This window comes from Pongo abelii, chromosome 18, assembly GCF_028885655.2.
Source record: "Pongo abelii isolate AG06213 chromosome 18, NHGRI_mPonAbe1-v2.0_pri, whole genome shotgun sequence".
NCBI classification, from domain to species: Eukaryota; Metazoa; Chordata; class Mammalia; order Primates; family Hominidae; genus Pongo; species Pongo abelii.
Window position 1 is genome coordinate 62,236,242 of NC_072003.2, and position 25,084 is coordinate 62,261,325.

Here is a 25,084-nt window from a genome sequence, read left to right on the forward strand (position 1 = left end):
AATCAGAAAGATGGAAAAGGTCTTGGGTCCCAAGCAAGTCCAAAAGCTGGCAGGGCCAAGTACATTTGATTTTAAGAGTTGAGAATAATCCCCTTTGGCTCCATGCTCTGTCCTCGAGTGCAGTGGGGTGGCAGGCCTGCATTCTAGGCCTTCTGGGTACCATTATCACTCTCTTCAGACCTGGACAGCAGCCCCATCCCTGCAACTTTCAACTTTCAGTGGCAATCCTGGCATAAGACCCTGAATGGTGGAAGCCTGACCCATTAAAACTGAGGAGACGACCCCAGACCCTGAAACCAAGGAAAAGGCAACCTTGCCAGCCCTGACCTACCACACGGTCCTCAGTCTTTGGTGAGAGTGTCAGTCCTGTTTATCTCTGAATTGCCTTTGGAGATTGATCTTCCCTTTTCCTGAAGAATAATGCAAGCTTAAAGCTCCATAGCTTTATTGTCCCATCCTCCAGAATACAAGAGTCCAACAAGCTTTCTTCATTTTGTTCTGTCTCTGTCTTCCTTAGTAGAAGCTGGCAATGTTTCTGCTAGCACAAAACCATCTCTATTCTAGGCTTCTGCTGATTGTATCCATGAGTTACACCCATAAACTGTTTATGGAGTGATTGTTCGGCCAAACACTTTGTATTCTTTCCACAAAATACTTCCTCAGTGTTTGCAACATGGATAGGCTGACAGTTTTCCAGATCTTCATTCCCTGGTTTCTTTCTACATAACAATGTTCTTTTTCAATTTATCTGTCTTCTCTCACATTTTTTTCCCATAAGTACCAAGGAGAAGCCAGGCTATGTCTTCAACATTTTGCTTAGAAATCCACTCATCTAAACATCCACGTTTTTCACTTTTTAATTTCAACTTTCCACAAAACATCAGAACACAGTTTGTCCCAGTTCTTTGCCCCTTGATAGCAAGGATTACCTTTCCTCTAGTTTCCAATAACACTGTCCTTATTTCTATCTAATACCTCACCAGAATGGCCTTTACCATCTATATTTCCAACATCAGGCTCTTCAAGGGAAGCTAGGCTTTTTCTAACATATACCTTAAAACTCCTTCAGCCTCTGTTTATTACCCAGTTCCAAAGCCACTTCCACATTTTTAGGTATTTATTACAGCAATGCGATAGTACCAAAATCTGTATTAGACAGGGTCCTCTAGATAAACAGAACCAAGAGTATTAACACATGCGTATGAAGGAACTGGCTCAGGTGATTTTGCAGCTTTGGTGAGAAGGCTGGATATCCCGGGAAGAGTTGCAGCTCAAGTCCAGAGACAGTCGGCTGGCAGAATTTTTTCTCCTAAGCGGTGGTCAATCAGGTCTTTTAAAGCCTTTTACTGAATGGATGAGGCCCACCGATAGCGTTTGGGTCTGTGTTTCTGCCCAAATCCCATGTCAAATTGCAATAATCATTATTGGAGGTCTGGGGCCTGGTGGGAGGTGATTTGATCTCAGGGATGGATTTCTCCTTTGGTGCTGTTCTGCTGATAGTGAGTTATCACACAATCTGTTTAAAAGTATGTGGCACCTCCTCATTCTCTCTCTTTCTCCTGCTCCAGCCATATAACACATGTCTGCTCCCACTTTGTCTTCTGCCATGACTGTAAGTTTCCTGAGGCTTCCTTAGTCATGCTTCCTGTACACCTGTGGAACTGTGAGCCAATTAAACCTCTTTTCTCTATAAATTACTCAGTCAGTCTCAGGTATATAGCAATGAGAGAATGGACTAATACATCCACCAACATTATAAAGGATAATCTGCTTTACTCAATGTCCACAGATTTAAATGTTAATCTCATGAAAAACACACCTTTACAGAAACATCCAGAATAATGATTGATCAAATATCTGAACACCGTGGTCTAATCCCATTACACATAAAATTGATCATCACACACAATTAATGTTTTTTCTCCACCACTGAATAAAGTTCTTACTAAGTAGATATAATTTCTACATGTGATTTTTATAAATTAAAAGTGGATTTTAGTTTTAAAAATGAGATACAGTATATTTCATAGTAGCAATTTATTTTGGTATATTAGCTGTGTATGTGTGTGTGTGTATATATATATTTATTTATTTATTTATACTGAATATCCACAATTGAGTGACTTTGTGACAAAACATGTGACTGTTTAATTGAACACTAATATTACTATATATTCAAAATTCTAGCCCATTTTGAGCTCAAAGTACATAAATATATAGGCCAAAGTTATGTTATCTAATTAGGAATAGCAGTGATAGTAAAATATTTTATACTAAGGATACATAAGTCAATTGAGTCTTGTGTTATGGAGCAATTTGTAACTCTGCTAAATGAAACTGAATATGGCTGATTTATTGATAACACATATGATAGGTTGTGTTATTACAACCTTAATTACAATTTCTTCTTAAGTAAAATTTGCACCAGCCTCTCCAAATATCTTGCTTTTCATTGAATATTTTATGTTATTTTTTGATATGGTTTGGCTGTGCCCCCATCCAAATCTCAACTTGAATTGTAATAATCCCCGTGTATCATGGGGAGGGACATGGCAGGAGGTAATTGAATCCTGGGGGTGGGTTTCTCCATGCTGTTCTTGGCAGCTTCCACATGGTGTTCAGCCTGTGGGTGTACAGAAGTCAAGAACTGAAGTTTGGGAACCCTCATCTAGCTTTCAGAGGATGTATGCAAATGCCAGGATGTATAGGCAGAAGTTTGCTGCAGGTGGTGCCCTATGGAGAACCTCTGCTAGGTCAGTGCAGAAGAGAAATAAGGAGTTGGAGCCCTCACAGAGATTCCCCACTGGGGCACTGCCTAGTGGAGATGTGTGAAGGGGACCACTGTCCTCCAGACCCCTGAATTGTACATCCACTAACAGCTTGCCCTGTGTGTCTGGAAAAGCCACAGACACTCAACACCAGCCCATGAAAGCAGCCAGGAAGGAGGCTGTACCCAGCAAGCCACAGGGGTGGAGCTGCCCAAGACCATAGGGACCTACCTCTTGCATCAGTGTGACCTGAATGTGGGACATGGAGTCAAACAAGATTATTTTGGAGCTTTAAGATTTGGTTGCCCCACTGAATTTCAGACTTGCATAGGGCCAGTAGCTCCTTCATTTTGGCCAATTTCTTCCTTTTGGAATGGGCGTATTTACCCAATGCCTGTATCTCCATTGTATCTAGAAAGTAACTAACTTGCTTTTGATTTTACAGGCTCATAGGCGGGAGGGAATTGCATTGTCTCAGATGAAACTTTGGATTGTGGACTTTTGAGTTAATGCTGAAATGAGTTAAGACTTTGGGGGACTGTTAAGAAGGAATGAATGGTTTTGAAATGTGAGGACATGAGATTTGGGAGTGGCCGGGGTAAGATAATGTGGTTTGGCTGTGTCCCCACTCAAATCTCACCTTGAATTGTAATAATCCCCATGTGTCATGAGAGAGGCCTGGTGGGAGGTAACTCAATCATGGGGGTGGGTTTTTCCTTTGCTGTTTTCATGATAGTGAATAAGTTTCACGAAATCTGATGGTTTTATAAAGGGGAGTTCCCCTGCACATGCTCTCTTGCCAGCCACCATGTAAGACATACCTGTGCACCTCATTCATCTTCTGCCATGATTGTGAGCCCTTCCCTGCCATGTGGAACTATTGAGTCAATGAAACCTCTTTTCTTTATAAATTATCCAGTCTCATGTATGTCTTTATTAGCAGCCTGAGAACAGACTAATACATTTTTTGATTCAATAACTTTTCAAATGATGCTTGTTTTGTTTGTAATATATTTCTTGTCACTCCTCCTTTTTCCTGACCTTTAATATTCAGCTCATGCATTATTTTTCCTGTGAATATTTTCTCATTGTAGTCTCTCTCTTTTTTAGACTTGTACAACTTTTCAGCTCATACCTCATTTGGATCATATATCATTTTTATTGCAAATAATTTTTATATATTGAATTAATAAGAATTTATTTTTATTGCTATTGACCCAACTTTGGTAAATAATATGTTGACCATTGCTTACTGATGTATGCAGTGCCTTTTTTCCTTATTAACAGGACCCAGATTTTGTTCATAGTGTCAGTTTGATAAGCATGAACATATATTTGGCCTTCATTTTTCCCTATTTCTTTCTGTAATGGAATATGATCAAGGTATTTCAGTGTGAGGAAGATGAATATGGACAAGAGTTAACTTGTAAGCATGAGATTGAGAGAAACATGCTAAGAACAATGGGTCAAAAAGAGAGGCATGTGAGGCATTGACGACAATGTCTCCTATAGATCCATACTTGAACAATCTGTCCCAAGATTTCCTGTTGCTCATGAAAATATGAACTGAATCTTCTGTTTTCTGTTATTTGCAGTCAATATGATCCTGACTAATTTACTTACTCAAAATGAAGAAAAAAGTAAAAGAATAATTAATTGGTTTAAATTATTAGATATATTTAAAAATTTGTATATAAATATATACATACACACATATATACATACACAGAGAAATGCATTTCCTGATTTCCTCTGTCATACTATTTTGCACATGGACTTTCACCCTTGCAATTGGCAAAATGTCTTACAGAATTTCCAGGTTTATATCCTTCTGGTTTAAAACTCTGCAAAAAGTGAACTGTATTTTCTTGATCATTTTAACATAAGTCTCTGAACTTATAGATTCACATGTCCATTGTCCAAACATCCACTCTTATGAAGGAATGGAATACACTGATTGTTGTAGATACAAAATAAGATTTTTTTCTCCAAGCAAAATCAGGCTGTGAAGACTATACAAAGAACAATGAGTGCTGAAAGAATGTCAACAAATGTTCATTAAGTATATTGATATAAATTTCTGAAAAATATAAATTATTTCTTATTCTTCTATGAATCCTGCATCTACACTGCATGATTTACAAAGAATACTATTATGATATCAGTATATATTTGCAGAAAAATTGTGAGGGTGGAAAGGATGAAATGAGACAAAGAAAGGAATAAAGAAAAAGAGGAATAAAAGATAAAAAAGAGAGGGTTTCATGACTACACTTTTTCAAGTCTTCAGTCCAGAATCTGACTAATTTTTATATTTTTCACTTTGTTTCTCATTGTTTTATTTTCCTGTGTTCAATAATAGGATTGAAGGCAGGAGAATTTCTGCTCAGTTACTCACACAAAGAGTCTGGATAATGCAATTATGATAACATAAGAATGGATTTGAGAGTTTACTGACACATTGAATTTGATTATCTCTCTTATTCACTTGATTCACCTGTTTTATTTTCTTTTCTCATAACTGAACCAGGAAGAAGCAGTTATCTCTAGAGAGTGGTTATTACGTTTTTGCCTAATATTTTTAGAGTCAAGTAATTCACAATTCTGATAAGGTTGGGAGCTTTTGAGATGTTGAAATGACTGCCAGAAACAAACTCATTTAAGGAGTCCCTATTCTCATGTCACAAGTCATTAATTCAATAAACTAACGTCAGATCTTGAATATTTACCTAACCATCTAGAGCCCATTATTAAAATCAAACCTAACCATGTGACCTCCAATGTTTATGGACAGAATAGTGTGCATAACCTTAATTCCACTCAGCATGCAGCATCTCCCAGCTTGCTACTGAAAGGATAATTGTCACGGTTTTATCTGGGTAGACATGGGAATAGATCCAAATTATATCTCTTTCAATATTTACCAAAAAATCCAGAGAGAAAAAATGAATGTGAGTTCTTATTTACATTTATGCTTTGCCACATAATTCCAAGCCATTAAATAGCCCCAAATCCAATGGTCAATGCTATAAAAATGAAATATTTACAATTAGACTAAAACATATTATTCACATAGATTGATATTCTAAGATTTGAGACCTAAACAGAAGGTTACGTCTGGAGGATTTTTTTTCAAAATAAAATGAATTAGTTATATATCTAAATAATATACTTGAGGCTGACAAAAGAGAACATTGCTTCTATCCATAAATGAAAGATCTTTTCCTGAGAAGGTTTGCTAAATATTGGGTACAAATATTTTAGGAATAACTGAAGCATTATGACACATGAATGGAGATACGATTTTGTGATTCTACAATTTAGAGCTAGGTTTATAGTAAAATAATTCTTAGTAAAATCCATAAATGTTAGGAATAATCAATATTTAAAAATAACAGCACTAATATTTATACAGTACTTGCTCTGTGACAGGCCTTACTAAAATGGTTTACATGCAATGACCCAATTCAACTATTATGTACGTTCTTTTATCTGCTCATGTTAGAGATGAGAATGGTCATTATAAAATCTCAAGATTATTGGCTGGGTGCGGTGGCCCATGGCTGTAATCCCAGCACTTTGGGAGGCTGAGGCGGCAGGATCACCTGCGGTCAGGAGCTTGACCAACATGCAGAAACCCCGTCTCTACTAAAAATACAAAATTAGCGGGGCGTGGTGGCATGTGCCTGTTATCCACAGCTACTAGGCAGGCTGAGGCAGGAGAATCGCTTGAACCCAGGAGGCAGAGGTTGCTGTGAGCCGAGATTGCGCCATTGCACTCCAGCCTGGCCAACAAGAGACTCCAATTAAAAAAAAAAAAAAAACTCAGATTATCAAAAAACAAGCACAAAAAGATGAGGTCATACTGTGAGCAAAACACTGTACCAGTCCCAAGGGTATAAAAGTGTGTTGTTTATTGATTCAGGAACCCATAAGATTTGAATGTCTACCATGTACCAAGACAGGGTACTGAGCACTGGAATAAGTTGAATGCGCAATGGAGATTAGTCACGTGTAAATAATTTCAGTACAGCATCATATATGTAGTATAGGAGACAAAAACAAATAATTATTTGAAGCACAACTATGGGATCAGTTATACTCAGGGAGGCTTCATGGAGGAGGTAACATTAGAATGGAGTGTGGAAGGATAAAGAGTATTTCATTCGTTACAGAAAGAGGATATATTCATTCTACATCAGAGTTTCTGAAGGTTAGCACTATTGGCATTTTGGAACAACAAATCTTTGCTGGAGCAGAAGGAGGAGGAAGGCTATTTTAGGCACTGTAGTATACTTAGCAACATGTCCGCCCTCTGCCCACTAAGTGCCAATTGTAGCTGTCGTAAGATCAAAAATGTCTCCAGACATTTCTAAATATTCCATGGGTATGGGGTCACAATTGATCCCAGCTGAGAACTGCTGTTGTACAGAAAAACAACATTTCCAAAATCAGAGTTCCAAAAAACAGAGGTTCATCATGGCCATTAATTCTAAAGAAGATGGGGAAAGAGGATGCCAGGCAGAGAGCTACAGAGACAAGTTAAGGTCACATGGAGAAAAGCCAGATAGCTACACACAGCGAATTAGACATAGTCTCATAGATAACTGAGAGCCAAAGAAAACCCGTATAATCAGATTGGCTACATGAGGAACTAACTTGGACAATTCTGTGAAGAAGAGCCTGAGTTAAAGGAATAATACTCCTTGCCTCAAATATACACTCTCTGAAATATTTGGAATTGGGAACTTTTTCTTATTTTGCCTTATTATTAATACCACAAGTGAAAATGAATGGTGTGTTCCTATCAGTTCAGGCTAGATGGGTTTTTATAGATAAATGCATCAAATACACTTATAAATTATCATCACCATCATTATCTTCATTCACAAATATTTAGTTACAGACTATAAGCAAGCTTCACTAATTCTTCATCTTCGTAGATACGTGAAATTTTCAGGTCTCTCTGTCAACATAAAAGAACTATCTAATACAAGTAAACACTGCCTTATACAATACAATTATAGTTAAAAGCATAATATATTTGCCTGTTAGTTCTGCTTCTAAATTACATTTTCCGTATTGTCTTCAAAATTCTCTGAAAGTACTGTTATTCCCCTAGGTATTATTCTCAATACTGCCTTTTTTCTTGACAATTTTCCAAACGTGAGATTTGTTTCTTCTTGCCTCTTCTGAAGATTACAAATGCCATGACCCCCAATGATCCTGCACAGAGTGTTTCTTGTGTATATCATGACAACTGTAACAATGCAGTCTGTCAAACTCACCCCAGTCAGGAAGCCACCAGAGAGCATCCCAGGAATCGATATTTACTGCATACCTATGGCATACAACTTTATGAGTGCAATTCTCTCTCATCAGAAATGTTGAAGCAAGTGAGAACACAACAGAAATTCTCTCAAGTAATCTCTCACTTAATTTGAACGGTAAATGCAGATATGTAGAGGGTGTGTGTGTGTGTGTGTAATGCTCTGTGAGAAATTGTATGAAAGTGTCTAGGGTATTCAGATATACTCAGGGGCTTCACCTTGTTCTTACTCCTGTCCCTCTGTTGAATTTATCTCATGCATAAAATAAACTAATTCAACTTTCCCCATTCAATACACTGAGGTCGTTTAAAATCTTAGTGGGTTAGACCATTCATTTTTAGAACATAGCCTTCTATTTAATGCAAGAATAACTCCAGAACCAGATCATTCTGTCTCAGAACCCCATACCAGAACTTAGAGTTTGTGGGTTCAGTGACATTTGCTAAATACTCCTTGGGTTTTGGATGATCAATTTTAATATATAATGAGAAGGTAAAAAAGAAGCATATTCCTCTATTCTTACCCAGTGCTTTGGTCATTGAACACTGATTCTAAATTCATGAAAAGCCAGGTTCTCTTTCTTAATTTGATCTTCTATTTAAGGCATATAACTTCAGTGTTTTTTGGAGTCTGGCTGTGTTAGCCATCGTATTCTCTATTTAAGCCTCGTGTCATCTGTCAATTTGGGGGAAAAAAACAACAAAATAAAAAAAAATAGGCTTTTATACCTTACTCAAGTCAGGGCTGAATAGTAAGCCCAATGTGATGCTTTGCCAAGAAGTATTAAGACCTAAGATAATTTTTGATTATTACCATTCTCAGTGTTTTCATGCCAAAAGTGAGTCAGAAAATTGTATATTTGTTGCAAAAGAACAGTAGGTGCTTTCAGGAAAAAGAACTCTACCTGTGTCACTATCATTAACAACAGTGACTTCACACAATTGTCAGTTGCAAAGTCGGCTTCAGTGTCAGATACAATCATTGTGGAGAGGTGGTTTCCCTTGTTACAACCACTTCTGCTGACTCCATTACCACTACTCATGTATTCTTTTGTAGATCAATTGTTTCATATTTATATGAGAGTGTGAATGTGTTTGTGTGTTTCTCTTCAAAGCCTTATTAATATCTCCCAAAAGATTCTTGGCATTATTTGCAGATGCAAATTCTTATGTAACCAAATAATAAAATTCCCTTTAATTTTTCAAAAACAAATAATAATACATTAATAAATACTAAGTACTTTTGTTCCAATCATATTTCAATAGACTTCTCAGAGTCATCTCAATAAATGCTGACCAAAAATTCTGTGCAATAGGTACAATAATAACCTGATACTGCAAAAATGGAGACTGGAGCTTGGTGTAATTAAGGTATTTGCTGTAAATCACATGACTAACAGCTAGCAGTGCAAGAATTTTAAGCCAAATCTTCCTAATTTCACTGATGAAGACCTTAACATATATGGTTTTTTTATTATCTCAGGATGCATCTTGTTAAGAGGCTATAATGACTTTGTCTCATTACTTTACAAGTGCTTTCACATGAAGATCACTGTAGATGTCCCAGTACAATTAAAATAACATTTGTTGAAAGAAATGGTTAGATCCCTTTCTTAGACGCACCCTACCATTTGTGTCAGCATATCTCATGCTGAATAATAACAGGCTCATATTTTAAAATTTAAATAATTTGAACTAATTAAAAGATTGCAAAAATATTACATAATTTTCATATACCTTTCATCTAGTTTTCTATGAAGTTGTTATGTAACATTATTATGTAACCAGAGTACAGTTATCAAAGCAACAGAATTAATGTTGACATAATGCTATTATATCTACAGACCTTATTTGAACTTTTCCAGTTGATATGGTTTTGCTCTGTGTCCACACCCAAATCTCATCTCTAATTGTAATCCTGATGTGTCGGAGGTGATTGGATTATGGGAGTGGTTTTCCCCATGCTATTCTGGAATAGTGAGTGTGTTTTCAGGAGATCTGATGGTTTAAAAGTGTTTGGCAGTTCCCCCCTTGCTCTCTTTCCCTCCTGCCAACATGTAAGGTGTGTCTTGCTTCCCCTTCACCTTCCACCATGACTGTAAGTTTCCCAAGGCCTCTCCAGCCATGCAGAACTGTGAGTCAATTAAACCTTTTTTTTTTAAATAAATTACCCACTCTCAGTTATTCTTTACAGCAGTGTGAAAATGAACTAATATACTAGTATTTTTACTAATGCCCATTGCCTGCTCCAAAATCTAATCCAGGATCTCATATTGCATTTAATTGCTATATACCCTATCCTCCAATCTGTGACATTTCTTAAATATTTATTTCTCATTCCTGGCCTTAACTGATTTGAAGATTATCAACTTATTATTTTGTACAATGTCTCTCAGTTTGGGATCATCTGATGTTATTTAATGATTAGAGAGAGGCTGTGCATTTGTGGCAGAAATACCACCGAAGCAAGGTTGTGTTCTGCCCTTCTAGGTACTTCACAGTCAAGAGATACACAGTGTCAACATGTTGTATTATTGATAATGCTAACTCTGATTTTTTTATTTCTTTTGTTTAAAGTTATTATTTTTCATTGTCATTAATCTGTATTTTGAGACTTTGAAAGTATCTTATTTCTCATTAGACTTTCACTTGCTAATTCCAACTGATTCAGATGTGTCTTATCTGCAGCAATAATCACTTGAGTACTTGCTAATAGTGTTTTGTCATTACTTTTATACATTTTAATTGGTATTGTACAATAAGAGTATTGATTGATTGGTATTTATTTTATTTTATTGATCATAATACATTATTTTCATTTATTTTCTTATTCCAATTGTCCAAAATTTATTTCTTGGAAATTCTTTCAAGTTGGCTTCCGTGTTCTCAAAATATTTCCCCACCATTTTGTACTGCATATTTTCCCTGCTCTTGTTTTGGTGTCACTTCTTTCTTCAAAAAGTAATGGTTTGTTTTATTGGAGAATGGTACTAAAAAAAAAATATGAAGATCTGAGTGCTGGGTGTTCTCATTGCTAGTGGAGTATCATTTCTTCTAGGCTATCTCAGTTAACAGCACTAAGATATATATGTGCGTGTTTTTAACTTTATGTGTCAACTTATTTAGGCCATGGGGTGCCCAGATATTTGGTTAAGCATTATTCTGGGTGTGTCTGTGAAGGTGTTTCTAGATAGGATTCACATTTGGAATGGTAGATTGAGTAAAGCACATCGCCATCCCCATTGTGGATGAGGCTCATCCTATTCATTGAAGGACCAAATATAACAAAAAGACTAAGAGAAGAATGTATGTGCTGTTGTTGTTGGCTAGAGGCAATGACAGCATTCTGTATATGCCTTTCAGAAGTCCTCCATTTCCTTACTTATCTTCTGATTCTTCAATCCATTATTGATAGAGGGGCATTGAAGATTCCCACTATTATTGTAAAGTATTTTTAAAATTCTATCAGATTGTCTTCATATATTTTTACAGTTATTAAGTGAGTAAATGTTTGCAATTGTTATATCATCTTGCTGTACTGAATCTTTTATTAATATGTGTCTCTTACAACCTTTGTTAATTCAAAGTCTATTTTGTCTAATATTGGTATAAGCACCCTTGCTCTCTTTTGGTGACTATTTGCATGAAATATGTTTTTCTTCATTTTACTTTCAGTCTTTTGAGTCTGTGAATCTAAAGTGAGTCTCTTGTAAGACAGAATTTAGTTGGGTCTTTTGTTTGTTTGTTTGTTTTTGAGATGGAGTTTCGCTCTGTCGCCCAGGCTGGAGTGCAGTGGTGTGATCTCTGCTCACTGCAAGCTCTGCCTCCCACGTTCACACTATTCTCTCTCACAAATGACAGTATTCCATTCTTTTTTAATGACTGAATAATATTCCTTTGTCTAAATAAACAACATTTCTTTATCCATTCATCATTGGACACTTGATTCTAAATCTTGGCTATTGTAAATAATTTTGCAATAAACATGGTATGCATATATTTCCTCAATGTATGGATTTCGTTTTTTAAATACATGCCAAGTAGTGAGATTGCTGGATTATATGGTATTTCAATTTTCAGTTTTTTTGAGGTACCTCCATACTGTTTTCCACAATGACTCTACCAATTTACAATCCTACCAACAGTGTGCAAGTGTTCCTTTTTCTCCACATCTTTGCCAACAGTTGCTATCTGTTGCCTTTTTGATAATAGCCACCCTAACTGCTATGAGGTGGAATCTCATTGTAGTTTTGGTTTGCATTTCCCTGACAATTGGTGATATTGAGCTTTTATTCATATACCTGTTGGTCATTTGTATGACTTTTTTTTTGAAAAATGTCAGTTAACGTCTTTGCCCAATTTTAAATCAGGTTTTTATTATTATTTTCTATCGAGTTGTTTGGAAATGAATCTTTGCCCAGCCTAACATCACCAGCATTTCCCCAATGTATTCTTCTAGTTGGTTTATAGTGTGAACTTTTACATTTAAGCCTTTAATTCATTTTGAGTTGGTTTTTGTACATGGTGAGAAGTAGGTGTCTAGTTTCATTTATCTGTATGTGGATATAAAATTTTTCCAGCACCATTTACTAAAAAGACTCTATTCCCTCTAATATTGGTTCTTGGCTTTTGTTAAAAATCATTTGGCTATAGGTGCATGAATTTATTTCTGAGATCTTCATTCTATTCCATTGGTCTATGTGTCTGTATATCTTTGTTTTTTATTTTACAGATGATGTCCATTTTATTATGTATACGTGTGTGTATATATATATGTATATGTGTATGTATGTATACATATATATCTGTATTTTACCAAATATCTAGAGTGAGCACTTGTTACTTTTATAATAAAACAAAACTCCCACAATTATTTGCATCTGCGTTCATCAGGAATACTGGCCTGTAGTGCTGTTTTGGTTGCTGTGTCCTCATCTGATTTTGGAATCAGAGGAATTCTGGCCTTATAAAATGAGTTTGGTTGTATTTCTTCCTCTTCAGTTTTCTCGAGTGGTTTGAGAAAAATTGGTATTAGCTCTTCTTTAAATGTTTGGTGGAATTCAACAGTGAAGCCATCAGGTTCTAGGCTTTTTTTTTTAGAAGATATTTTATTACTGATTTAATTTTCTAATTCATTATTGGTCTATGTAGAATTTTTACTTCTTCACAATTTAAAATTGGTAGGTTGTATATATTTAGGAATCTATTCATTTCTTATATGTTATAAAATTTGTGGACGTATAGTTGTTTGTAATAAACTATTGTGACTCTTGGTATTTCTGTGGTGTCCATTGCAGTATCTCTTTTTCTATCTCTGATTTAATCTCTTTGAATATTGTTTTGTTTTTCTTAGTCTACCTAAAAGTGTTTTGATTCTTAACATTTTTTGTAAAAAAAAAAAACCCAACTCTCCATTTTGTCGATCTGTTAATATATTTTTAAGTCTCTATTTCATTTATATTGGCTCTGTGCTTTTTATTATTTCTTTCCCTCTATTGATTTTGGGCTTAGTTTCCTTTCATTATTTTTTGTTATTTTCTAATTCCTTGAGGTATATCATTTTTTAGAAGCCTTTTTTTCTTATTAATATAGGCATTTATTTCTATAAACTTACTTTTTTTCTGTGTCTCGTAGGTTCCTGTGTTACGTGTTTCCATTCTCATTTGTCTCATGAAATTTTTAAGTTTTTTTAAAATTTATTACTGGCTTATTGGTTGTTTAGAAGCATGTTGTTTAATTTCCATATCTTTGTAAAGCTTCCAAAGTTTTCCTTGTTTTAATTTTATACTTTGTGGTTGGAAAAGATACATGATATGTTCTCTATGTTTTGAAATTTGTTGTGAATCATTTTATGGCCCACAGTATGATTTATCTTGGAGAATAGTCCATGTGCAGTTGAGAAGAACATGTACTCTGCAGCTATTAGATAGAAACTGTTGTAAATGCCTATTAGGTCCATATGGTCTACGGTGCAGATGAAGTCCAATATTTCTTTGTTGAGTTTCTGTTTAAATTATCTGTCCATTGTTGAAAGTGGGGTAAAGTCACCTACTATTATTGTATTGTGGTCTGCTTTTCTCTTTAGTTCTAGGAACACTTGCCTTATATATTTGGGTGCGCCAGTGTTGGGTGCATATATATTTACAATTATTACATTCTCTTATTGAAATTATTCCTGTATTATTATATAAGGACCGTTTCTAATCTCTGTTTTTACAGTTTTTGACTTACAGTCTATTTTATCTGAAATAAGCATGGCTACTTCTGCTTGCTTTTGGTTTCCATTTTCATGGAATTTCTTTCATCCCTTCATGTTCAGTCTGTATTTGTCTTTAATGGTAAGAGTCTCATGTAAGCTGCATATAATTGGATTTTTTTAAAATTCATTTTCCAGTCGATATCTTTAAGGGAAATTTAATTCACTTACTTTCAAGATTATTACTGATAATTCAGGATTTACTCCTGTCATTGTGCTAATTGTTTTGTCATTGTTTTTTATTTCCTTTGTTTCTTTGTGCATCCTTATTGTTTATCTTTGTGTTTTGGTAATTTTCTGTAGTGATAAGTTTTGATTCCTTTCTATTTCTCCTATGTGTATGTGCTCTAACAGTGAGTTTTATAATTTTGCATGCTTTTATGATGGTGATTATCATATTTTCACATTCAGATATAGGACTCCCTCAAGCATTTCTTTTCAGGCCAGTCTAGTGCTAATGAGTTTTCTTAGTTTATGCTTGTCTGAAAAAGACTTTTTTTTCTGCTTTTTTTTCTTTTATCTTTTAATTGTTGAAATTAATTCATTTACATTCAGGGTTGTTACTGATAGGTAAAAATTACTTCTGCTATTTTAATTTTTTTCTGGTTATTTTACAGATTCCTTGGTCATTCTTCCTTTCTTGTTTACTTCTGTGGTTTGGTGATAATGCTGCTATGCTTTCTTTTCTTTTTTTTCTTATTTGTGCATCTGCTGTAATTTCTTTCTTTGCAGTTAGCATGGAACCAACATAAAATGTCTTGTAGTTATAATAAACTATTTTAAGCTGATAACAACTTAGTCACATAAAAATATTATTTTAAGCTGATAACAACTTAGTCACATAAAAATATTCCAGACTTTTTATCTACCTCCCCACAGGTTGTATTTTTGTTGCCTTAATTTACATCTTTTTCTATTACGTCTTCCTTAGCCACTAATTGTAGCCATTGTTCTTATCATTTTTACTTTAAACTTTCATATGAGAGGATTGCACCATTCTGGTATTGGTATATTTTGAGTTTGATAATGAATTTATCTCTACTAATGAGTGTTTTGCTTTAATGTGTTCTGGTGATAGTAATTAGCATCCTTTTATCTCCAGTTGTAGCACTAACTTAAGCATTTCTTGTAAGGCAGTCTAGTGATGATGAACTCCTTCAGCTTTTATTTGTCTAAGAAGCTCTTCATTTCTTCTTTATTTCTGAAGGACAGCTTTGCTGGGTATAGTATTCTTGACTAATTTTTTTTTTAGCACTTCGAATATATCATTTCATTGTCTCCTGGCCTGTGAGATTTCTGATAAGATATCTGATAGTCTAATTAAGATTTCTTATATATGACTTGATACTTTGCTATTATAGCTTTTATAATTCTCTCTTTGTCTTTGACTTTTGACAGTTTGATTATGATGTGCCTTAGGATCCTTTTGGGTCTAATCTAACTGGTAAATTTATACTTTTTGCATCTTAATGTTCATATCACTCCCAAGACTTGAAAATTTTTACCTATTATGTTGTTAAATAGTCTTTCTACGCCTTTTTCCATCTCTTTTGTCTCTGTTATTCTTAGAAAACATGTTTGCTTAATGGTGTTCCATAAGTTCCATCGGATATCTTCATTACTTTTTATTTCTATTCCCCTCCCTCCCTCCTGGACTGGGTTATTTCAGAACATCCTTCTTCACGTTTAAAAATGATTTCTTCTGCTTGATCAAGTCTGTTTTTGAAACTATCAGTTGTATTTTTTAAAATTTCATTCATTAAATTCCTCAGCTCTAAGACTTATCTTTGGTTCTTTTTCATGATATCTACCTCTGTTGAATTTCTCATTCTGATTTTTTTTTCTGATTTTATTGCATTGTTTGTATTCTTCTGTATCTTTCTGAGTTTCATATTTTGAATTCCTTTTCAGATATTCTGTAAATATCCTTTTCTTTGAGGTGTATTACTAAAGTCTTACTATCTTGTTTTAGGAGTATCATATTTTCTTGTTTTATTATGTTTCTTGTGTCCTTATGTTAATGTTTATGCATCTAGTGAAATAGTCTATTTTTTCTATTTGATGGAGTAGCTTTTGTAGGGAGAGACTTTTTTCCTATAGAAGGGTCCTAAAATGTCAGTTGAGTATGATGCAGTGTTTTGCTTGTGGGTTTACTAAGCCTGGTTTCCATGCAGTTTCTTCAGCTCTAATAGTCATCTGTAATGCCTGTGATTTTTCTCAGTGGTCTAGGCTGTGGATTTTGTGACAGTGGTGGTATGATTTTGCTTGTAGCTGGGGCACTAGATTGATTGTGGTTTCAGAGTTGTGCAAGATTTATGGGCTGACAGACTGCAATAGGCTTTCTGAGGAGGAAAGGCCACCCCTGGACTGTAAGTCCAGATATGCAAGGGCATAGGAACAGCAGATCAGGTGGCTATTTAATAGGATCCCTAGGGAGGCAAGCCACCACCAGACTAGCTGTTAGGCCAGGCTTAGGTGCACACGCACATGAGGCCTTGGCTAGCTTTTCAGTGGCTGCCCTACTGTGCAGTTTCATCTGTTCCTCAGTGGAGTAGTGTGCCAAGTGGGTTTGGACAACAAGGCTCACTTTTATTTTGTTGTTGAGCCTAGACTCCAGTCAGCCACGATTGTGCTGCTATATACAACTGTGTGAATGTCATGAAATAATGGTGGGGCCTTTGGGATGAAGATTTAGTGACTACTGATGACCAGTACAGGACATACTCTAACCGTAGGTTTGGTTTCAAGATGATACTGTGCTGTAGCAGCTTAGTTCATAGGGGTGAGAGTATGCTTAATATAGGCTCTAACTCTGAGGAAGTGCAGCCATGCAAACTCCCATAACTCTCCAAACTGAATTTGGGGCCTGAGGACTGGAAGGCTCACCTTTAGCAAGGATTGCTGACATCTGTGGTGGCAGTGGAGACCTCTAGGGGTCTCCATCTTAGCTTTTTATTGCAATAACAAGTACCCCCTGACTCCAAGCCAATTCCAGCAGCGAAGAAAATGTGCCACAGTCTGGGTGTCTTGCTTTCTTCTCTACGATGCTAACCTGGAATTCCATGCCCCATAGGAATTTTGCTACTCCCCTGGTTCTCTCCAGCATGCTTCCTCAGTAATTTCAGTCAAGATCTATTTATTTATTTGTTGCTTTGATCTCGTTTATTATGTGATGAGAGATAAGAATCAGGCAACTCCAGCTGGCCACCTTACTGATGTCACCTAGAATTTTAAAAATGTTTCTTGTTAAATATATTCTCTTAAATCATTTTTATAAAGAAGTGGAGCTACAAACTGAGGCAATGCAGCTGTGCAAACTCCTGTCAACTCTCAAAACTGAGTGTACAAGCTAAAATTGTTACAATAATAGTAGTTTTTATAATTGCCCATGGATTTACCTTTATTGCAATCTTTATTTTTTTATATGGCTTTGAGTTGCTGTGTAGCATACTCTCATTTCACCATGCAGGATTCCCTTCACCATTTCTTTTAGGGAAGTCCTAGTGGTAGCAAATTTGCTCAGCTTTTTCTAAATCTGGAAATGTCTTAATTTTTTCCTCATCTTTGAATAACAGTTTTACTAAATATAAGATTTTTTTTCTTTTAGCACTTTGAGTATATTAGCTTGCTGCATCATGATTTTAAAAGTTTCTTATGAAGAAACTGCTGATAGTATTATTGAGAATCATTGTATATAATTAGTCGCTATCTGTCTTGTTGCTTTCAAGATTCTTTGTCTTTGTAAATTTTGGTTATAATGTATATTGGTGTAGGTCTCTTTGAGATCATCTTACGTGGAATTTGTTGAGCTTCTCGGATTTAATATTCATGTCTCTGATTAAATTTGTTGTGTTTTCATCTATTATTTATTTGAATATTATATTTTCTCCTTTCTTATTTTCTTTTCCTTCTGAGACTCTCAAAATGTGTGTTAGTTCACTTGATGATGTTTCATAGGATCCTTAACTTCTGTTAACCTTTTCCAATCTTTGTTCTTTCTTTTCTTTAGATTCAATTTTTATTGTCCTGTTTTCAAGTTCTCTGATTCTTTCTTCTGTCTGCTCAATTATGCCTTTGAATCTGTTATGGTTTGAACGTGGTTTATTTTTCCTCTTCAAATCTAACATTGAAATTTGATCCCCAGTGTTGGATGTGGGGCCTAACTGCAGGTGTTTGAGCTGTGGGTGTAAATTCCTCATCAATGGCTTTGTGCCATTCTCGTGGGCATAAGTTCTCACTCTTGGTTCCCAAAAGAACTGGCTGTCTTCAAGAGGCTGATTCCTCCTCTTTCCTCTCTTGCCTTCTCTCTCACCATGCAATCTGCCCACACTCACTCCCTTTCCCTTTCTGCCATGAGTGGAAGCAGCCTGAGATTCCCATCAGAAGCAGATTTTGGCACCATGCTTCTTGTATAGCATGAAAAAAAAATGAGCCAAATAAACTTTTCTTTATAAATTACCCAGCCTCGAGTACTTCTTTATAGAAACACAAATGGACTAAGACAAAATCCCATTAGTGAGTTTTTTATTTGTTATTGTATTTGTCAGCTTCAGAACTTTATAAAGTTTATTTTTAAGTTTTCTATCTCTTTATTTCATTTTCTTAACTTTTGCCACATCATTTTTTTTAGTTCTTTGAGCATCTTTAAGAGAGTTGCTTTAAAGTTTTGTCTAACAGACTTGCCATTAGTTCTAATTAGGGGTAGTTTCTGTTGATTTCATTTTTCCTTGAAATTGGCAATACTTGTCTCTTTCTTTGTAAGACTTGTGAGTTTTTTTAATAAAAGATAGCTGTTTGTATCTGATAATGTAGTGTAATTCTGGAAATCAGATTCTCTTCCTTCCCTAGGGTTTGTGTTTTTTGTTATTCTTTGTTGTTTTGTATTATTGATTGATTGATTGATTGATTGTTGTAGGTTGTCCCTGTGCCAGGATCAGTATGAGGTGTAAACTTAAGATCCTATCAGCTATTTTCTGAGTCTGTGACTTTTCCCTTGGTATATACAGTCACTTTCTAATTTTCCCCATGGATGCAGCTGCTTTTGAATGTCCTACTCTTTAAAGTCTTACTCCTAAAAAGGGAAAAAGAGGAGAAAAAATCCTAGCCCTTTAAATACCCCAAAAGTCATTTCAACGGGAAGGGGAGTGACTTGAAACAATGAGGGGAGGTGTGACAAAAATGGCTGCCCATCTATTAAATCTCCCTTTATCTGATGAACTTTTGTCTCTGCCTGTCCACAACCAGATCTTGTATCTCTTCTCTCTGGAAATTAGTTCACCATAGCACTCCTTATTCATTAGCTATGTTTGATTTTTATATTTTCTTGATTTTTCTTGGGTTATTTTTGTCTTCTGGTTCTTTCATACTCTTCCCAGAAGTAGCATTTTTACTTCTGTGCTTTTTGAGGAAAAAAAAAAAACCCATAATCCTACCCGGTCTGGGACCAAGGAACAAGGCTAGACAAAACACAAATCTCTTAAAATTGAAAGTTCGTATGTTTAATTGGAGAATAAGGGAGGTAAATAAATATTTTGATTTATAATTGTTTTGGTGAAGCTTACATGTTCAGGAATACACTTCTGTCATTTTTGGTTTATGCAATCAAGTTTCAGTTCTTTATGTCTTATAATTATATAATTTTATTACTCATTTACAAATACTCTGACATTTCTAAATGGCAGATTTTTCAATAATCAGAAGCTAGTGATGTAATAAGAAACACATTTTTCAAAAGTAACAGGAATCTTAATGTTTCCAAGGAAATTAAATAACCAGGGAGATGTTTTAGGAAGTAGCAAAGTTCATTTTGAAAATAGAAATAAAAATAAGAAAAAAAAACTTTATTATAAATTTTAATAAAGCGACTTTTGAGTGTTTTTCAGTTCTATTAAATATAATTCTAACTTACGACTTCACTCATTTACATGATGAATGACTATTCACATTTAGTTCTTTTATTACTTCTAGCAAGGCAGAAAATAGCTCTTTTGCATGCTTCTGTAGAAGTGGATTGTTTTTCCCTTGTCTTTGGTTGTATAGGGTTTGCAGTCTCAGAATGAAAAGATGACAGCTATTGTGAGTTCCTTAAGTGATAATTAGTTCTCTATGACAGTTTATTATGTTGCCACAGCTTATTAAAACTCTTCATTTTCATACAATTATCAAATTCACCACTGGAAGGCTACCTTCAAAATGGAAATTCGCATGCAGGTGCTAATTCCTTGAAAAAAAGACATGAAAAATTTTGGTTGGTAGGGTCAAATGGCAGATACAAAAGGGCACATAAGCACATAAGTACACATATGATTTTCTTTCCTTTTGTTAAAATATTTCCTTGGTTACTACATACCTTCTAGAAAATAAAATTAAAAGTTTAATCTTCTGAATATTAAGAAATATTGTGAAAGTAATTTTCTCCTTTTGGTTTTCTATGTGTGTGCATGTGTATACCCAGCTTTGTGACACCATTAATTATACTAAGGAGCTTTAACATTGCTTAAAGTTTCACAGACTGCCATAATAATTTCTTATATTAAAAAGCTGATACTTTTAAATTTCTTTCTTGTTGTAGACTAGAAGAATTAGTAATTTCTAAAACAAAAATCATCAGTTTTGGGGAAAAATAATTTTTTATATTTTATGGGAAGATTTACTTTCTTGAAGGATTAAATGGAGAACCAGAGTTTAGCTATTAGAAAACTTGAAAGAGTTTTGACTCTTACCCCTTATGATTAATGCTTCATTTGCATACATGATTTACTATTTATTTATCAAACTTGCATAGTCCTTATATTTTGCCAAATACTGTTATACGTGTTTAACAAATATTGATTCATTTAATCCTTATAACAATTGTATGAAAGGTAACTGTTACTACTCTCATTTCACAGATGAATAGTTGAAGCAGAGAGGTTGTTTATGATGCCATTCAGCGTACAAATGACAAAGATAAGATTTGAACGCAGGCAAATTAAAATCTGATTGTTCTCTATAATTCATAAAATTGGGGTACTCCACTGGAACTCTATCGCTGCTAGATTTATCTTAATCCCTTCAGTATTCTTTTAAATGGGTTCTTGATATTCATTGACATCTTTTTTAAAAACAATATAACGTGAGCATTTTCTTTTTCAGTTTGAAATTTTCAGTGTCTGTCTACAGTTCACAGTATAAATTCCAGCAATTTTGTATATTGTTCATACTCTCTCTTGACAATTGCCAGTATATCCAGTTTATCTATTGTAACTTCCTCTGCCCTCTCCAAAGTGCCATACTTAAGCACAATAAACCACATACAATTACCAGTACATGTCATGCTTGCATTTGTACATATGTTTCCTATATTGGAAGCAGCTGATCTCTACTTATGCATCTGGGGTGATTCTTTAAGACTCTATTTGAGTACTGCCTTATATGTCAAACCTTCTTTGAATTATTTAGTATTAAATTTTTTAAATTTCTCTCTTTTAATACAGTACTTTGCCTTAAAAACATTCACAACAATTTCATGTGATGTGTTTGGCTGTGCCCCCACCCAAATCTCACCTTGAATTGTAGTTCCTATAATCCCCCCAAATTATGGGAGAGACCTGGTGAGATGTAATTGAATCATGGGGGCAGTTACCTCCATGCTACTCTCCTGATAGTGAGTTTTCATGAGAAAGGCTTTTCCCTGCCTTTGTTTTGCACTTCTCCTTGCTGCCACCATGTGAAGAAGGACGTGTTTGCTCCACCTTCCACCATGATTGTAAGTTTCCTGAGGCCTCCCCAGCCATTCTGAACTGTGAGTCAATTAAACCTCTTTCCTTTATAAATCACCCAGCCTTGGGTATATCTTTATTAGCAGGGTGAGAATGGACTAATACACCATGGAATGGGAACTATTTTCCATCAGTTTTATAGATGCGAAAATTAAGACAATAAGAAATCACTTGCCCAAGATCACAAGAAGTCAAGGAGTAAAGCTGACCCAAAAGTCCATATTTTATCACATTGTTTTAGTTTCTCGAAGCTGCTCTAGCAAACTGCCACAAATATAGTACCTTAAAACAAAAATTTATCCCCTTATAGCTCTGAAACCACAAATCCGAAACCATAGTGTTAACAGGGCTGCACTGACTCTGGAAGCGCAAGAGACAAGTTTGTTTCCTGTTTCTTCCAGCTTCTGGTGGCTGCAGGCATGTGAAAACTCCCTCTGAGAGGATAAGTCTCACCTGTCGAGGTTCTTAATCATGTTTTTCCCATATAAGGAAATCCTTACTGTTTTACCATATCAGGTAATATTTACAGGTTCCATAGATTAAGAAGTGAATTCATCTTAGTGAGGCTATTTTTCAGCCTGCCACACACATGCAGTGAAGAATCCTCCAATACTGCTAAGAAAGCGTGAGGTCATTCTGTGGAATCTGGTCCATATATATATGCACATTAAAATAAAAAATGTATTTCACAGAGGAAAAAGTAATGATGGAAATCTAATTTACATAATTAGAATTTTAAAAGTACTACAAGAAACTGTTAGAAAATGATGTCATTTAATTTAGATAATTTCTCACAAAACACAGAGAAAATGTTGTGCTGCTCCAGATCCCTTACATGAACGAAATGTGACTTTGAGTTAAGCTTGGGCTGTTAAGTGATACAGCATTCATTCCTGTGAACCAATTTGAAGGAAGATGGGAGAAAAATAGGGGTATGAAGATCTTGGATGTCTGTAATTGAAAAGGAAGGCATTCTTGAGGTCAGTGTGTATATATATATCATATATATATATCATATGTGTATATGTATGTGTGTGTACACACACACACAGACACACACATGATATATATATATGAAAGGGAGTTTATTCAGGAGAATTGACTCACATGATCACAAGTCCCATGATATGCCATCTGAAAACTGAGGAGCAGGAAAGCCAGTGATGGATCAGTCCAAGTCCCAAAACCTTAAAAGCAGGGAAGCCAACAGTGCATCCTTCAGTCTGTGGCCAAAGGCCTGACAACCCTGGCAAACCACTGGTGTAAGCCCAAGAGTCCAAAACCTGCAGGACTTGGAGCCTGATGTTTGTTTGACAGCAAGAAGCATCAAATATGGGAGAAAGAGGAAGGCCAGAAGATTCAGCAAGACTGCTCTTCCAAATTCACCTGCCTGCTTTATTCTAGCTGCACTGGCAGCTGATTAGATAATGCTTACCCAGATTGAGGGTGACTCGGCCTCTCCCAGTCCACTGACTCAAAAGTTAACCTCCTTTGGCAACACCCTCACAGACACACCCAGGAACAATACTTTGCATCATTCAATCCAATCAAGTTGACACTCAATATTAACCATCACACTCCAAAAATGAACTGAAGACTTACAGGAGGGGGCACAGTGACTCTGTCTTCCTGTTCTTTTCTGGAAGACTTAGATCAGGTATTGACATCTCAAAGGAAGAAATGAGGTGGTGGCAACTTCTTCCGTGTTTTGATTGTTTAAAAAAAAATCTGATCTATGTTTTGGTGAAGCCTCTGAATTAAGCAATCTGTCTTTCATTTAGAGGTCTCCATTTCTTCACTGTAATATAGCTGTGTCCTAAGAAAGCCATGTGGTCAGATTGTGACACTTATTTTTCTAAGTTTCTTTATTAGTAAGGCCTACTGCCCCTTTTTGTTTGTTTTCTATTTGTTCATTTTGTTTTGCTTTATATTGTTTTATCTTATAGTCATTTTTAATCTAAATGAATACTTTTACCTGTTGTCTAATGTAGATATAATGTAGACATGTACTTTTAATCAGGACCCATCTAATTTGGAGACATTTTATAGACATGGGTAAACACATTAATAAAGAGGCAATCACTATGCAGCTAGGTGAGCATTTTTATAATCCTTGAGTATCCAGGTGATCAAATAATGAAATATGTGTTTCTGTCTTCTAGAATTAAATCCAATACTTTAATTTATTAAGATACCTAATTATTCTACATCACCAAAACCTATGCCTAGATTTATATTTTTCTTTCACCAACCTGTTTATCTTTTGCCCACATTAGCTCTATATGTCTACCTAGCATGAATCAATCATCTGTCTATTTATCTATTCCTTTTGCTAAAATATCTGTTAAAGCTAAAATTCTATGAAATACTCATCAATCAGTCAAGTAATTCACATGCATAATTTAGATAGAATAAATTCACAACTAGTGATGAAAATAAATGCTCTGAATGTTTTGTGAATTTAAAAACGGGTTAATCATAGGACTTTAAAATATGACATGATAATGTACTCATAGAGATTAAATTTTTAGAACTGTATTTCTTATGTGATCCATTAGCTATATAGAATAAAAGGATATGTAGAAAATAATATATATATACACATATCTATATGTATCTGTATCTAGACATATATAGATATTTCTGTATCATGTTTTTCTCTTTAAAGACTATTAATGAGGGAGTTATTTTTCTGCATCATAGTCAGTTAGAAATCACTATTTAAATTAATTATGACAGCCATATCAATTAGACATAAGAGATTTCTAAAGCTAATTAGAGTCTGAGAGTTTTTAATTTGATGTCTGTCTCTGTGTAATATGTGCTTTATGCATTAAATTAATGAAATTAAGCCTGCATCATTATAAATATCCACTTTCATAGTTCCATAAGTTTCACAATTACATGCCATATTTGAATGATAATTGAATGAAACTAAATAATTATGTTCACATCAGCATTGGTAGGATTT